At 37.3% G+C, this 18,137-nt stretch overlaps 1 protein-coding gene across 6 annotated transcripts in view; it reads left to right on the top strand.

Annotated features, from left to right (window-relative positions):
- ZNF385D (zinc finger protein 385D) overlaps window positions 1–18,137 on the top strand; it is a 410,794-nt gene that overhangs the window by 34,754 nt on the left and 357,903 nt on the right. The window contains exon 2 of one of the 6 annotated variants that reach the window (XM_064414298.1): window positions 10,570–10,651. The exons of the other annotated variants lie outside the window; for them this stretch is intronic. The gene's annotated coding sequence lies outside the window, so the exon portion shown is untranslated. The remainder of the gene's footprint in view (window positions 1–10,569; window positions 10,652–18,137) is intronic. 6 annotated transcript variants of the gene reach the window in all.

The following is an 18,137-nucleotide window of genomic DNA, read 5'->3' as shown; positions in this document are numbered from 1 at the left end:
GGAACTTACAGTCCAGTCTGCCTGAAACTGCTGTAAGTTTAACAATTATACTTATTAATGGAGAAAAATATGGTAGTAGGAGGATACATTTTCTCTCCACAGGTGTGTTGTCCTAACCGTTCACAAGGAGGGAGCCGGGGGAAATTGTACTTTAGTTAAGAAAGGTGGTGTTCAAAGCTGCCAGGCAGAAGCTCCACATGGTTCAAATTGCTGTCTGGAGGCATGCCTCTTCTGGTCTTCTACTGAAATGTTCTTACATTAGCTTAAAATAAAATAAATCAAGAAAAACTGAAATGTGTAGTAGTAATTGTTTGAACTCCAAACAAAAAGGGGAGAGTACAGCAAAAACCTGCTTTTTATGGCACAGTTGGATACCAAGGCTTTACTCTTACGAATCTCTCTGGTCTTTCAGTTTGGTCAGAGAGTTAAAGTACTTGTACAGCTGTGAAATAATAACTTTGAAGTGTATGTATTTAAAATCTTCTCTAAGGAGTAGCCTCCTGAGGTGTGAAATTTGTTTTCTTGAGAGACCCAATGGGATACCAGTGATCCAGTGCTCCTTGAGCATCCTTTATCTCAACACTGTGCAGGATGTATAATACACTGAAGTCTGTTCTGCAGCAAAAACGACACAGTTTTGAATGAGGACCACATTTGGGTTACTTTACACAGCAGGGGAAGCTGTTTAAAGGATGAAATTCACTGTTTTTAACAGAACATTTGGAAGGCACTGCATCAAAGCCAGACCAGGTGCATTAGGTGTTTGGGGATGTATCAGTAAGTGCCTGACCTGCTGTGGACTCTCTTAGCAAGTGCATCATGTTTTCTGCTCTGCAGCACTAAGTGTGGGTGTCCTTGTGTTTTATGAGTGCACATACTGAAATTTTATTTGGCTGCTGTGTAATAGCACGAGGTAGTAGAGAAATCCTGCATTTGCTGCTTCCCATGAACTGTTTTTAATGTGTTCAGTCAGTTTGAGTTGCAGCATCTCACCAACTGTTCCAGTTTGCTTCAGAAATGTTACATGCAGCACTCCCACAGCCTTTTTCTTTGGGAATGAAACTATTCCAGGCAAGTTTCAGAAGGCAAAGATGAAGCTGCTACAGCTTTGTTAAATACCATAACAGAGTTTGAAGAATTCTGGATTTTTATCTCTGTGTAACAGTACATTTTCTATGAAAAATGCATTAATTATATTTATACAGTGAGACATTTATTCTGTCCTAGTAGTAAAGACTTCTGTATTTCAATATTCAAAATTGAGATTTATTTTCCTTCAGTCACTGCTCAGGCTGTGTGTAGTTCACAGCATATTTTGATATCACATATGTGATAAAAACTAATAGACATCATTTGGATGGTACTGCATCCTTTTTTTATTCTTTTTTTTCCCCTTTTGCTTTCAAAAGCAAAATGTAATAATTTGGTCCCTAGAGAAACACCAAAGGAATATGTGGATGTTTGCTGTTCTGATAATTTAACAGTGATTTTGACTAAAATTGTTCATCTTCCTCGTGTATAAAATCATGTATGGCACACAATTCCCAGTCCTATATACTATATCACTTGAAAGTCAATAGGTTTGTGTTCAATTATTTGTGTTACTGTCACAGCTGAACACAAATGTAGTGATTTTTTGTTATGGTAATAGGTGAACACTTCCTAGTATTCCTTCTTGTTTTTCTTGCTTTTATTCCAGATGGAAAGGCTTATACCACTCAATTTAATAGAGTCTACTCAAGGTATATTTTATAAAGATTCTCACAACAATGTTTTGAGCCATTCAGAAACAAATGCACTTCTGACAGCACAGGAAAATTGATGAGTGATCACATTTTAATGGTGCAGGCTTTCCTAGCATAAGGAGAAAAGAAAGAAAAGAAGAAAATGTTGCAATGGCCCAGATTTTAATACTGATACTAACTGAAGGCAAGTTTGAGGACTAACATTTGTTTTCTTTGATAACTCAGCTCATTAAGTGGGACTTAAATGAAATCCTTTGGCTCTCTTGGGCAGGCAAGATACAGCAATTGAGCAATGTGTAATGTACTTTATCCAATAGCTGATGCAGAGGATGATAAATCTAGTTGAAATATATTTGCTGGCTGTAGGCAGAGTGGAATTAATTAAGATTTTTAATTGTCATCTGAGAAAGAATTTAAACATCAGACTTTATAACATGGTTAAAGTTAACTACAGTTTTCTTTGAAAAAAAAAACCTATAAGAAGCAGGAAACTATTAAAGCATGATTACTTGGAAACATTTAAGAAACAAAAAGCCAAATTCCTTGTTTATCATTACCATAACATTGATAGAATAAAAATCCTGCAGGGGTAAAAAGATTTAAGGTAGACAGATACTGATTACTCAAGGTTAATTTTTAAAAAACCCAACAAAAAAAATCCAAACTCAAAAAAATTAAATTGCCAGCCTAGCTCTGCATTGTGATCAGTCTGGATAGAATATATTTAAAGTTTGTTGTTGATAAATCTAACTTGGAAACTAGCTTGAAGCAAGTCCCATGAAGGCACAGCTAATCAGCTGCAAGCTATCCTCTTGCTGGGTTCTGCCAGTAAATTTTCTTGACACCAACAGATACTTTTTCTCTTTCCTCTTCCTTTCCTCATGTTTTAAGCCACCTTTTGAACTGCCTTCTGTCATCTGTGGGACAAAATCAGTTTTTGTGCAACATCATGAGTTACTTATTTGTGCCAATATTAGTAAAGCAGTCAGCAGCTGTTGGAATGGAATTTTGTAGTGGTAGGTCATCTTGCAAAAGAGGATATTAGCTAGGGGTAGGAGCACTGAGGGTAGAGTCTTTATTGGGCAAAATTGTATCAGGCCTGCTTTGTTAAATACAGCATATATTTTCAAAGATTTATTGTATAATTACCTTGATTAGATGAGGAAAAAGTGTCTAGAACTAATCAAAGAGGCACAATTCATTGGTTTTAATAATCATTATTTGCCCCCTTCTGAACTGCAGGTGCTTGGTTTGAGTGTATGGATGGTGGTGCTTATCTTCATGAGCTTTGATTAATATCTAATTCTTTGCATCATGGAAGGAGCTAATCAGATATTCAGTTTGCTAATCAGCTTCTCAATTTGATTAGTAATATACTAATCACTTAAGAAAATCAAATGTGACATATGTTTACAGTTTTTGACTTAAAGTTACAACCCTCTTTGAGGGTGAGGAGGTAGGAGGATCTGCTTAATACCACCAGTTTGATGCAGGGTTAAGTATGAGGCAGCTGCAGCCTCTCCAGGAGTACCAGGGAGGGGAAAAAGCTCAGGAGCAGATGCTGCAGTGCTTGCTGTGGGCGCTGCACTTGAACTGGTGTCCCTGGTGCCTGCTGCTTTACCTAGTCAAGAGTGAAAGTGAGAAAGCAGTGTCCTGACTCCTCTGCTGATTATTTGTTTTCAGTCTTGGAAATTCCCTTGAGATGTCCCTTTTGTAGGATTTTTTTTTTTTTGGGGCACATCCTGACAGTGGAGAAATACTATTTTTAGAATTTAGTGTTGTTTCAGGATAAGTGTCTCTGAGAAGATGCTGGCATGTGAAACATTGTCACCAGCGCTGTGGGGCTTTACTTTGCACCATTGATAGGCACTGCTCCTTCAGAGCAGTGGGACTGTTCCTCTTGTCTTCACAGGGGAAGCCTTTTTTAGCCTATTTTGTTTCCTTTTTCTTTTGGTTGTAAAATTCTCTCTCCTAGTGAAATTGTCAAAACTTGCTTCCTTCCTTGTAGTTTTATCTTTATATTTGTCTTTTGTCTGGTGAGGATTGGACAGTGCTTTGCCACTGCTTTTGTTGTACTTATGTTGCTTAATTTATATTTGCTCATTTATGATGTTCTGGCTGCTGAATTGCTGAGCCCAGATTATATTAAAAAGAGGAAGAGGTTCTTCTAAACCTCTTAGAAATTAGAGTTATTTGCTTATCTGAAGGTTTATTAGTTAATAATGCTTTCTCTGTGTTCCAAATCTGTAGGGATATCTCTGCTCTGTGTTCAAGTCCATTTAGGTAAACAAACCAAGGAGTAAGGTAGGCTTTTTATGTGCTTCCTGTTTTCGATGTTGCATACATTAGTGGAACCAAAGTCAGATGAAGCATGTGCTGAGGACATAAGAGACCAAAATGTCCTTTTGTCTGAGAACTTGTTAAAATAGAGAATTCAGTGGACTTTGTTACATTAATTGGTGTTTGGTTCACCTTCAAAAGCATAAAGTAGCTTTTTAATTATTGTTTAATCAATATTTAATTTCCACTTTAAAAATGTTGTTCCTTCAGCTCTTAGATGGCTCCATCTCTTCACTTGTCTGTTGCCTGGCAATATTTGAAATGGTAACTGGCTGAACATCGGTCCAAATAAAAATAAAGTATTTGTAGTTGGAGTCTGAAGTCATAATTTGGATGGTAATGATATCTAAATGTAAATGTATTCGCTTTGTTTATCTAATGAGTAGAGAAGTGGATGTATCCCCATCTGCTTCAAGTGGGTTTAATATCAGCTGTAGCAAAATGTATGCTTTGAATCTGTATTTGACTAAAAACCAACACATGCTGACCGTATATTTGTCAGAATAATAAAAAATCTGGGAGCTGAATGATAAATATTGTTATTATTGCTTTTTGTGTGTGTCAACCTCTAAAAGCAAGTATGAGTTTTGACCTGTGGAAGATGGAAAACCATAATTTTAAAAGGTAGGAACTTCAGTTCTGAAGCAGTGGTAGCCTTCACTTGCCTCTGCCTGAGGTAGTTCAGGTTATACTGCTTGCAGGCCTTCTATAGGAAATGAACATACAGAATACAAGGACACATTTCAATATTTGATAGTATTGAACAGCCCCATTTTTTCCCCCACTTTTTGGTAGTATGTGTCTAGATAGAATGGTGAGCCTAAGTTTAGTCTTTTAACTCTGATTCAAAACATCTGGGAGTATTTGTATTTTGTTCTTTATTTTAGAGTCAGGTGACCCTCCTATGTTGAATAGGACAGAGAAAGGCATGACAGAACTATTAATAAAATTTCAGAAGGAAATTGATCTTTCTTGGCTCTCTGACTGAGGAAGCCTTTGACAAAGATGGTGTTCAGATTCATGAACTTTGCTTACTTTTTGCCTCAATTGTCCGTAAAGGATTGCATTCTTATGTTATAGCAAAGTTTGGATACTTTGGTGTTATGACAGTGTTAGGCCAAAGGGCTTTTGGGTTCAGTCTGTGTCAAGTTAAACCTTGGAAACAAGGAGAGAGTGACTGCTGCTGAGCCAGGGGCAGGCTGAGCACTGTTTTGCTTGCAGAAAAAGTATATTGCCAAGCACTGAAACAAATCTCCCTTTGCTATGAATCCATAAGAGGATATTTCTCTAGCAGTATTTGTTTGACTTCATGAATATTTAGTTTGCAATGTGTTTTGAATGCATTGTTACAATATTTCCATCATAAATATGACCATTAAAAAGGACACAAAAAAGAGGATGGCATTGGTTGAGACAGAGGCAAGGGAGTGTGTGTCTTTATATGAGCTCAATTCAGCCTTAGAAACTAGTAATTTATGGCCACATTGTGACACTTGCTGACAGATAGAGTAGGGTATTATAGAAAGATTCTGCCCAAAAGGCTGAGGCTGCAAGCATTTCCCCATGGAAGGAAAGACAAAGAGAGAATATTTTCTGTGGAATTCAGTAGGGCCTGCAAGTCCTGGACTTTTTCCCTGCAGTGTCAGTGACCATGAAAAACAAACAGTCCCATGGTTCAGCCCTCTTATTTCTTCAGCCTATTCTGCCTGCCAGTGGAAGTGTACAGTGCTGATGCTTTTGGGATCTTTCCAAAGAGCAGAACAGCTGGGATTCAGACTTGTGCAGTGTCTTGTTACTCCCTCTCATTGGCATTTCTGGGTGGGGAAAAAATAAAGGAATTAAAACCCCCACAACCCTTAACACCAGATCTGGGCATGTGTCATGTGGTTCTTTGGCAAACATTCAAAAGTCTATTCTCTTTTCTGGCATTTCCCTTGCAGTAAATATGTGCAGTTGCCTACTGGTGCTCAAATGGTGTGTGATAATGAATTTTCCCATAGAGATGCGAATGTCATAGCAACCTTCTTAGTAAAAGGATAACTTTTAATCACACTAATATACTCCTGGTAATTTAGAGTAAGAAGGATATTTTCTATGGTGTCATGCTCAAAGAAATGTGAGACACTCACTAGCTTGTAAATAAATCTGCCTGCTTCTTCTAAAGAGCCAGAGACTGCAATAATGGCATTCAAAATGATGCTGACATCAGCCCAGTAGTTCTTGCCACGAGTGAAAGAGCAAATAGTTGCCATTTAATTCTAATGCATCGAGATAGCCTGGAGCTAAATAATACATTTTTGTTAGTAATTATTTAGCACAATCCCAAGCTGCAAAATAAATTTGCATACGACTCGTCCCTTGAGGATTAGCTTGCTTAGAGGGTATATGGGAGCACAGGAAGGCAAACGACTCCAAGTTGATGGTTTGTTTGCGTTATTTCAACTGATAAAATTATCAGAAGCCTTTAAATAAAAAAGAAATCTAAATAAGTTACTGGTTTTAAACATTAAGGACTCCTGCATGCAATATTTAACAATATTCCATCAAAGATATTACCTTTTTATGTGAAAAGGAATGTATGAATACAAAAACACTTTTCTGAGTCCTTAGGTGTAGAACCCCTGTGGTTGTTTTTATTAATGTTCAAATAATTGAACGCATACAGTAGAGGCTGTGTGAAATTCCTCCTCCACTCATTCAGTAAATGGAAAAAAAAAAATCAATTGATACTTACAAATCTTTGTGGATCGATTTTGACATAGCTTTAAAATGCAGCAGTGGTTGTGTTGATCCTGAGATGAGCTCAGTTGGTTAGAACACAGTGCTAATAACAGCCATGTTGTGGGTTTGATCCCTGTCTAGGCTGTTTACTTAGCTGTTGGACTCAGTGGTCCTTGTGATGCCTTCCAACTCAGAATGTTCTGTGATTCTGTGTTGAACTCAATGTAAAATACAGGGAAGGTTTGTTCGTTGGCAGTGATATGAGTCTGTGTCTTTGTGCTTGTGGTCTTTGAATGAGCTGGATGAGACCAGTGTGGCTCCTAAGGGTTGGAATTAGGCGCTCCCGGCTCCACTGGAACATCCTCCCTCCTCATCTGTCCCTTGCTGGGCTATTGAGAGTGCTGCCCCCACCTTAATGTCCAATGGAAACATGCTAAAGAGCAGTATGCAATCTGGCAAATCCTGAAAATTACTGTACTGATAAACATTTATCCCCAACAACCTCCCTCACTGGAAAATGTTGTTCCAAATTTACACCGTTTTACTTTCTTATTTTATTTTTACATCTCTGTGGTTTGATTGCTCTGGTTGCATGAGAATTGCAGAGCTTCTCCTGTTATCCAGGTATTACAGTTAGCCAAACATTGATGCCACAGTTTGTATTTAACATGATAGTACAAGGTCACTTGTTTTGGGCAGCCTTCTCAAATATGGGATGTTTTCCTGGCTAACAAGTATCTCTCCTATGAGGGCTGGCTAGGAGAACTGGGACTGTTCAGCCGGGAGAAAAGAAACCTCAGGCATGTCTTGGCAGTGTATATAAAAACCAGAGGGTTTAAGGGTGCAGCCAGGCTCTTTTCATGTGTGCCCAGTGACAGGATGAGAGGCAGTGGGCACAAAGTGATACACAGAAGGCTCTGTGTCTAGAAGCACTTCTTCACTGCAAAGATGATGGATCATCAGAAGAGGTTGCCCAGGGAGGTTGTGGATTCTCCATCTTTGGATATATTCAAAAGTCATCTCAACAGGGTCCTGAGCAACTGATTGTGTGTGGCCATGCTTGAGAGGAAATTTAAACTAGATGATGTCCAGAAATCCCTTCCAACCTCAGCCATTCTGAGATTCTGTGAAATCTTTGATCTGGTGTGTTATGACTAGTAACTTTCTTTTGTATGGAACTTTCAGGTAAAAAAAGAGAAAGAAGAGGAGAAAAAACAATATCAAAACAAATGTAGGAGATGGACTGCAAAAGGAGGAAAACACAGTCCTTAGGGTTAGCTGGTGCTGCAGATCTTAGTCCTCTGAGGGTAGTGAAGAAGTCAAATCTGCTCATGTCCTAGTTTTTTGCATCTAGGAATCCCCAATATCTAGGAATGGTGGTTGCTGGTTGGTATTGGGGAGGCTGCACATGGACCTTGTACTGGGAATAGATACTGCCTGAATGTCAGCTGAGAGCTGCTGAAACTGCTGCAGTCACTTGCAGCCCTTCCTCAGCACACTGGCTGACCGTAGGTAAATGGGGGGGGGGTAATTATGCTTTTTTAAAAGAAAGAAGAGAGTTAAAAACAAAAGGCTGAGATGATTCATCAGTGAAGAAAGATGAATGTAGAGAAATCTGCCTCTCTTCTTTTGATACATCAGGTTTCAGTGATTATAGGTTAGGATAGAAGCAGCAGGATGCTCTGTGCTCAGATAGACCCTCTCAAACTAATAGGTAGGTAGGTATTATTGGCTATTATTAGCTAATAGATAGGGGCTGTTATTGATTTGTAAAGTTCATCTTGGCAGAGCTGCTACAAAGTCTGGGATTTTATTTCCCACCCTGTCTAAATCTGCAGGAATTTACCTGAAGCTGCTGCCAGCGGTAATTTCTCTCCAAATCAACTGTCTTGTATTTAAACTGGAATCAGACTGATAGTGGCTCTTCTGAGATGAATTAACCCTTCTTCTGAGATGAATTAACCTTTATGGAAGTGTTATGTAGGCAATGCTTGTCTACTCAGGGTGCAGGCTGTAGGGCCCACCACCTACTTCCTCACCTGCAGCCTGACTGCCAGTGGCAGCTGAGTTCTTGAATCTGAAGCAAGGCCTGTGTTTTCCAGGCTTCTTCGTTGTAATGTATATGAGCTTTTTTTTTAAGATACCTTTTTTGTTCTTGCATACCTCATATGCAGACTTGGTTGCTGCATTTTCCATTGAGAGAAGTTATGAGGATGCTTTTATCTTGCTGAGGCAATCTAATATAAAACGGATGAGAAGAAGGGCAGCAACGACAAATGCTTCCTTTGATAAGCAATATTTTTATTGGTGATACTTAAAATTTACAAGTGGAATCGTGTTTCTGTGACTTAGGTGTTAAGACTTTTAATGCTGAGTTTCATTAATAGGAAATTTTATATCTAGAAGAAGAGCTTTTAATATGCATTTGCTGATTTCTAATGAACTTCACTGTGGCATTCAAATATATTTTGTTTACAGTGACAAGTGAGTGCAAATGAGGTTGTAAAGGTTGCCAATCTGAATGTTTTAGCTTGCAGTATTAACTTGCAGTAGCTCGTTCTGAGGGAAGGGCATATAAGGGAGATTTTAGAATTTGAATCTGGCCCTGACTTGTGTTTCACAGTAATTAGATTATTAACATTTGCTATAAAAATATGTATGATTAAATTCAACTGTGTTCATCCTGAAGATGACCCAGTAGCAAGCAGACTGACCTCAGAAAACTCCTTGGAGGTTCAGGAAAGAGATGGCATTTTATTGTAGCACAGAGGAAAATGGAAGCACAGTGCAGTTCAGACACCTGTATCATTATGGCAATGGAAGATTTCTCTTAACTGGCAAGCCTGGGATTGAAGTGCTTTTCAAGAGAGTCACATTTGGGGAATAAGGAAACTAAATTGCCCTCAGATTGTTGCCTCAGGCTTTGACCCCCAGCATAGAGTGAAGACTTGGAGCTGTTCTCCATTTAATGGAGGCAGGGAGGCATGTAGAGAAAATCTGGGAGGACTTGAGGTCTGAAAATCCTAGACAACCTAATCTTCCCACTGAATAAGGATAAGAAAAAATTCACTCTGGTTTGGTCCTCTGTAGTGAGTCTGCATGTTATCACTGACTTGGAAGTGTTGATTTGCTGATGTTATGCAATCACAGGACTGAAATAATTTGGTTTCATCTTTAGCAAAAGCCAGGAAGATGTGAGAGTGGTTGCTCCTTATGATGGATAAATTATACATATATTAATATTTTCTTACACAAAATACTTGGGGTTTGTTGCTTTAGATAGTTTGCCTTCTTGAGTACTAACTATTTAACACCTGTGTTTTGTCTGAGAGATGCTATAATTCATGGACTATATAACGTTTTAAATGGTATGTTACTGTGTTGCCATCTAAGTCATGCTTCCTAAGTACATTATTTATTGAGAAGTATGTTGTTTCTAATCGATTACATGCCTTTATGCATGCTAATAATGACCTCATAATTAGAGCAAAGTGCATTAGGTTTCAACATGTAGGGAATACAAGTGCTTTAGCATTACTGTTGACTTGCACCAAAGGTGTTAAGCCTCCCTAAGAAGTGGAAAAAAATTACTGAGATCTCAAGTGGCATCCAGTAACCTGAGAAACCAAATTCTGGAAATAGATCTAAGTGACAAGTCTAATTATGAATTTTACCCATGATATTCTGCCAAAAGTCAAGGAGCTATCACAAAAAGAAAGACTATTTTTTTAGTGGCCTTTTTTCAAATATTTCCTTTCAATAGCTTTGGTGAGCTCTCTGCATCTAGACTGCGATGGAGACCAACTTGTGTGGAAGCACTTAGTGGCCAGCACCTGCCCCTAGAGGTACAGAAGGATGGCATCATTTATCACAGGCTGTACCATGGGCCGTGGTTATATTGCACAAAGTGGTAACCTCTTGCCTTCTCTGGCTGAAGAATATAATTCCTCAAGTGCCTCTGCATGGGGCTATGGTCATCAAGCTGTATGCAGTTGGATTTATTGTTCTGTACCTTGACTGCTTAGAAAACATTTGAAGTACTGGAGTTGAGTTGAACTACAAAAAGGAGATCTTACTGCAAGTGTTATAAATGAACTTGTTTATTTTATAAATGCTGCCAAATAGTAGAAACAGGTGGAAATAGGAATGTGAGTTTTAAAGCCTCTTGCATGCCTCTGCCAATCTGCATTTCTCTGCTGCTGTTACTTGAAGGCTGGTGCTAAAAAATGAGGGGAATAAAATTACTTCTTAGGCTAATTTTTTAAAAAAAATTTTTGACCTGTACCAAATATACCCAGATTTAGCTATTAGTGTTTCAGAATAGTGGAAAGAAATTGCATTCTTAAACTGCATGGCAAATCTCTCAACCTACCACATGAAGATGAATTCTTCAAGTTTCAAGTTCCAAGGCTTGGTTTTAGGCAGTGTCAGAGTAATTAGTGATATAGATATGAATTTGTATCACTGATAAATTCAGCAGAAAAAATTACAACTTATTTGCACGTGACTACATTGCAAAATTCTGTTGCCTTAGGTATTTGCTTGCTGTCTTTTCTTGCCTGTGCTTGTGTGAAAATATAACCACGATTGCATGGCAGATTTACTGTTGTTTACTTAGTTCTAAATAGAGGAAAAAAAAAAAGCAGAGACCTGCTATGGTGTTTTTTTTCCTTGTGGAATGTGATTTTCTCACCATGCAGCTTGATTGTGCCAAATGGGGATTCAGAGGTGTCCAGGGCAGCCCACAGGATGGTCTTGACAATGCTATAGCTGAGCTGGGCTCTCTCAGCTGAGTGACACCCAGGGTCAGACTGGGTTCTCTTTTCCAGTCACAATAAGAACTTGGAAATACAAGAACAGACCTGTTCAGTTATGTCCATATAGGATAACTTCTCTCTTCCAGGGCACTGAAGTGTGTCCTCTTGAGAGCCATGCCAGCCTGTGGAGAGGCTGAGGATGCTGTTGGAGGTTTGCAGTGAGCTGCCCCCACTTCCATGGCCACCCAGCTCCCACGCATCCTCTCGTACCTGCCCGCAGCCTATTGCTGGATGTGCTCCACTGGGGCACATTGGTGCAGGAGGATAATTTTAGAAGTCTGGTGTAAACTGGAGACTGACAGATGACGTGTACCCAAGTACCTTCTCCAGCTGTTCCTTGGAAATGGAAGAGTTTTGCCCAAATAATCTGTTATTGTCTGTTCAAGGTCACCCTGAAAAGTGAAGGCTGTGAGTATTCTCAAACTATGGTTTGAAGTAAGGTCATTGTGGTAAGGATTTACTCTCTTTTGATATTTCAGCTGTTTCTTGCTCCAACACCATCTCTGGGCAGCTGAGATTTCAGTAATTTTTGAATACATTACATCAAGATGCCTTTGGGATTCTTCCTGTGATATCTTGGTAATTTCATTAAATAACCGCCTTTAGTTATCCCCAAATTTCATTTTGATTGACTTTATTAAATGGGCTTTGACTTTCATGACATTTGAGGAGGAAAAGCTTTTCCTGGCATTTGCAAATATTCGGGGTTTGTTTGGATTTCTTTTTTTCTTGTGGGTTTTTTTTTCCCTTCTGTAATTAAATTTTATGACAGCACTTCCAATTGTTTATGAGAGTGCCTAGACCTGCTATCACCGTTTCCCTTTTCATCTCCATTATGTTATTTACTGTACTTAAAATTTTCAATTTAGCTGTTTTAAGAGACATTGGCAAAACTGGATTATTTTTATAGGCATGTATAGATTCACATAATTAGATCTCTGCATCATGTCTAACCTAGTAGTGTAGTGTTGTTCATGAGCAGCACTTCATAAATTTTGTCTTCTATTCTGATTTGGGGCTTTTAGACAAATAATTAAATGTCAGATTATTAGTTGTAAGTTTTATAAAAGTTTAAGAAAGTTAATTTTATGTGCCCGATGATGAACCTGATGTTTTTGAACTCCGTGTTCTTGGCAAATCCCAAATTTAGTGAGCAACCATGGTGAAAGTGACAAGCCATTGCTAATTAAGTTATGCTTTGGGCAAACTGATTATGTGGGCTATTTAAATGGCTGTTTTAGGGTAGATATGTAATTTTTTTCCCTGGCAAAATTTTGCAATTAATAATAAAGCCTGAAGTGCCTTGATCTTTAACCCAAAAAATTAACTTCTGTAGAAAGAAATTAAGGTAAGTAAATACAAGTCCATTAAAAAGAGCTCAAAGGAAAATAAATGAGTGCAGGGTGAAATATGAAAAGAAACTGGAGAACATTAAGTAAGAGTGGTGGAGAAAAACAGGGATTTCTTTTTCCCCTCGGTGCTAGATGGAATTTCCTTATGCATCACAGTAGCAAGGGAAATGCATATGGAGAAAAAAACATCTGGCTACGATAAGATATGATTCTGGAAAAATGAAGAGAAACTAAGGACTATGTCATAGCTGCAGTTAGTGTGAAGATAAGAATTGTAGACTACATCTTTTTAATAAAATAAGGCAAAGCAAATTATTTTTTCTCTTATTTGGTAATGTGTTTGAGAAAATGTCCATTAATTCATGTTCAATGTCATGGAACAGAATTAAGAGGGAAACAATGGCAAGCTGTCTGAAATGTTGATTTGTAGTTAGAAATTCAGCCAACAGACATTTACTTGAAGCAATAGGTGTGTCTTTCCTTTTTTTTTTTTTCCAATAGTCAACCTGTGAAGAAAAATACTGTCACAGTGAAGAGGAATTAATGGGGAGAATTATAATCTAGTTTATACTACCTTCTGACTCTTGGCTCATTCTGGAGAGTAAGGAGACTAAGATTCATGTTTATATCCCAGTGAGATGTGCTTAGCCATATAGGTACTCTTGTGGTTGCTTGTCTTGAAAATTGTCTGCTCAATTTTTATTATTACTATTATTGCTATCTTATTGTAAAATTCCATACCTTCCTGTGCTTTGTAAATCCAGTCTTGCAAATGTTCCTACAGGACCTTTGAGGTTTCCCACATTTTCAGAAGAGAAACAGCCTTTATTTAGTTTTGGCTTTCATTTTTTTCAGCTATTATATTTTTGTTTTCTTGTAGAATAGTAGTTCCTAAGGACGGACCCTCCTCAAAGCCTTGGCCTATGTGATACCTTTTGACAGCAATTCCAGAAATTTTTATCACACTCTGTCTCTCTCTCTCTCTCTCTCATATCTAAAATATCTTCTGAAATTACTGAAGTATTTCTGAAATTTATAAATATGATAAATACTTGAGAAGTCTATACCTAAAACTCAAGGTAGACTTTTAATAATTTTTAACATTCTGTCAAATAGCAGAGAAATGTTTTTGAAATGAATCAGATGGTTGTTATTCAGGCCTTTTCATCTTGAGTCTTGCCTTTTGCTTGGGCAGCTAGCAGAATGGTATATCTATTTTTTTCCCTATTCTTTTAGATATTACAATATAACCTACTTTCCCTTTTACCCTATTCAACATATTTTTGTTGTCTTTTTCAGTGCTACATTGAGGAAAAATGTTAAATATTAAATCAGATAAAAAGTGACAGCATTTTCTCTTTGTCTTTATTTATTAAGTGTAAATATTTTAATTCCATTAAAAATGGAGAATTATGAGAATGATTGAGAATGATGCTGGAAATTTGGTGAAGGATCGCAGTGATGAGAATAGCTTGAAAAGTCTAATAATAAAATTTATTTTAGGAAAGAGGTTTACTGTCCATATCATAGAGCTGAGTCTATATTGATTATAGGAGCATAGCACTTTTGGATTCCTGGTGCCATCTTGGGATCCCTTAATTTCCTGCCCATTGTTTTGAGGTGCTCTTCAAATTAAAACCTTGCTCTGCTCTCATCCTTATTCCATTTTTCTATTCTTCATCCTTCTCCTGAAAACATCCCACTATATAGTACTAATTTCACTGCTGAGACTCTACAGATACAGTAAGCTATAGTGCAATATTTTTAGTATTTCAGTAATATATTATTTATATATCACTGACACAAGTAGTGCATGGAAATTCTTTACTGACAGCTATGCAGCAGCACCCTTTCAGTCTTACATTCATGCTGGCAGAATATTACATATTTATTTAGTGTCATTGGGATGTGAATGAGAAATATGTTTATGTTACAATGCATAGTCCCTATATATTTTAACTGCGTGCATTTTTTGAGTGTCTGTCTGGAAATGCCCCCCACCTCCCTTCAATTTTTGCAGAAAAATGTTTTCGTTTTCTCATGGAATCATTAAACATTGTACTTTTCAAGAAAATATCTTTGGGATATTCTTGTATTATCTTTGTGTCTTTGTACAAAACCTGTTCTTTAGGTGTACTAACTGCATTATTCCATGAAACTCTGCCAATAAAAAGAAATAATGTATGTCTTGAAGATCATGATTTAAATTTATGAAATTATGTCAAAGTTTTTCATGTGGGTGAGAAAAGGCAGTATTTTACCTGTGCTACTCCATAAGAAAGTGATAAGCTGTTGAATTTTCTTCCAGAAGGTTCATTCCCTAGAGCTTATAAAGTGTCTTGTCATTTAGGATCTGACTGCCCAGCACTGTTTTCTGAAAAAACCAATACAAGGTTAGGAATTTTTAGAGAGAAGTAGAAAGCAGAGGATCATGGTGACACTGAATTCCATGATGTGTTTGTGTGTTCAGTATTCGAATCTAGTCTCTATCTCTCAAAAAACATGAAGTAGAGTTGGAGTGGGCTCTATAAAGAGCAGCAAGTAGGATCAAGGGTAAGCAATGACTTCTGTCCAAGGAGGGTCTAAATTTGCTGGAACTCTTTATCCTGAAAAAGGGAGCTTATTTTAGAACTCTATAAAATCATAAGTGGCATGAAGAAAATTAATAGGGAAGAAATGTTAGCTGTCTTATCCAAGAAAAGAACATGAGTTTAGGACATAAACTGAAATTGCTGCAGGAAGCTCCAAATAAAAGTTGACATGGATGTAAAATATGGTTGGGGAATTTAAAAGGAAAGAAATCTTTGAAGTACTATTTTAAAATAAAAACAAAGCCCACCGACCCAGCCCCCGCCCCCCCCTCAAAAAAAAATAAAAATGAAGCAGTCTTTAAAGGAAACCTCAGTATTCCAGTCTTTAAACTCCTCAAACTATTGGAGTCTGAGGGTGTTGTAATCATTCATGCTATATACTTGTTCTATTTTGAAACTCTTGCATCCCTCCAATTGACTTTTGTTTTTGTAGGCAAGTGGACTTGAGTTATCTTGGGTAGACTAGGGTCTACCAGCAGATTAGCATGTAGAAGAAAGTTTTTTTAAAATATCTTTTATTTAAAAATAATACTTGCTGAAGTATTTCTGTATTTACATATCTAAAGATACCTAAAGGTTTTATTCACTGTAGTTCAGTTTAAAGTAGTATGCTGGGATAGGAAAGTGGTTTCCTAAATTCTGCACTTGTAACAGTGATAAAATTCTTCTTACTCAGATGAAAATATGCAGAAATCTGTTTTGAGCTTTATGGTATTTAAGGTTTTGTGGTTTACTTTTTCTATATATATATTAACATAAAAACTGTAAATGTTGTAATGGTGCAAAGAAAATACATTATAAAGAGTATATATTTTTTCAGAACATAAGTGATCCGATATATTCCATTTGTATAATTCCTGCTTTTAAGTAACACTTGGTGAAGGAGTTTAATAGTGCCGTTTTTCTTCCCCTTTTTCTGGCATGCTCTGTCACTATATATAAAGAAATGTCTTCAGCAGCACTTCTATTGTTACTGGGAAAAAGAAAGACTTTGTTTCCTCCAGCAAAGTCATAGAGGCATTTAGCAAGGAAACCCTAAAGATCTCAAGGAGGTTTTTTAAGGGGGATGCTCTGAAAATAATTTTGACAACGTTACTGATGTCCAGGTGTGAATAACAGAACTCATGGAATTGTTGAAACTGCTCTCTTTGCAAAGCTCTGCTGCAAGGACTATTTGTTAAGAAGGCAACCCAGCAGATTGTGTCTTTTGCACAATCTCCTGGTCACCTTCCAGTGATAAAAGGACATGGAAGCAGTCTGTACTTTGCTCAAGTATTTGGATCCTGCATGATTTATTGAAGCAGTTTATCTACAGAAACAGCGTTGCAAGTTTTTAAAAAATAAAGGTATTTAGTTATATTTAAGATAAAAATTGACAGTGGGTCCTGTTTTGTGTTTTAGTTATTTATAGGTTCCTAGTGAGTGCCTTGAGCTATGCATATAGAAATCATCTCTGCTATAAAAAGGACCAACTGGTTCTTTCCCAAGAGGCTTTTTTCCTGGTACAAAGCAAAATAAAAAATTGCTTATAGAGCACATCTGTGATATTGTGTAACTTAAATTTCTCCTGCTGCTTGACATTTACTTACCCAGGGTGTAACTCAGAGTCTGGTGGTGGTGACTTTTTTTTCTTTAATGAACATGAATGTGTTAAATTTAAATAACTACATTAATGTCACATTGTTGCTGAAATTTATACACATAGAGTGAGTAAATTTGGAATAATGATTCCCACAATGCTCATAACTTGTCCTTTTTCTCATGTGAGCTGTACTGTTTTCTGCTACCTTCAGTAAGCCCTTGTGCCTTGTTAAAGACAGAATATTGCTTCTCTGGTTGAATCACTGCCTTTCTTAGATACGGCTTTGGATTTTACTAAGTTTGTAATCATGGTATCATTTCCTCAGCAGTAGTTTGATGTCAGTGAAATAAATACAGTGGGAAAATCCAGAAATATCTCTGTCCTCAAGCACGATTTTAGCTCAAATGAGGACAGCGTCAGGGACTGAAATCATGCAGAAGTTCTGGCCAAGAGAAGGTCAGTCATCAGACTTTAATACAGGCCAAGCAGAATTTTTTGGGTTTTTTCTGCCAGAGCACATTTTGTCTTGACATTATGAAATATCTCTGCTATAGGTATTTTGCAGCTCCACAGTGTTAGGCTGTTTCAACATGTTCCAGTAATGGGATTTCTGCTGGCACAGTGACATTCTTTTCTTAGGTGAGATCAATTAACAAAACATGCAAATGCTCTAGATTTAATTTAGTTGACTCTAAATGAACAGTTACGCCAGATTATCTGTGTTGGCAGGAGGTATGAATCTTTTCCTGAGAAAAGCTCTATTGGAAATCTTTTCAGCCAGTCATGATAAAATTTTTGGAATAAGAATTTAGGTCTATAGCTTGCTTGAGACAAAACAACAGATTGGGGCAGATAGGTATTGGCATATCCAAAATTTATTCTCAGAACAATGTGAACTCATTGGAAATTTAATTTAATCAGAACAAAGCGAGTGACTGCAGGAACAGCAGCTTCTTTTGTTTATGTGTAAGCGTAATATGTGTTTTTAC

This window comes from Passer domesticus, chromosome 1 (assembly GCF_036417665.1).
Source record: "Passer domesticus isolate bPasDom1 chromosome 1, bPasDom1.hap1, whole genome shotgun sequence".
NCBI classification, from domain to species: Eukaryota; Metazoa; Chordata; class Aves; order Passeriformes; family Passeridae; genus Passer; species Passer domesticus.
Note: the sequence above shows the minus strand (reverse complement) of the source record. Positions and strands in the feature narration are given on the sequence as shown.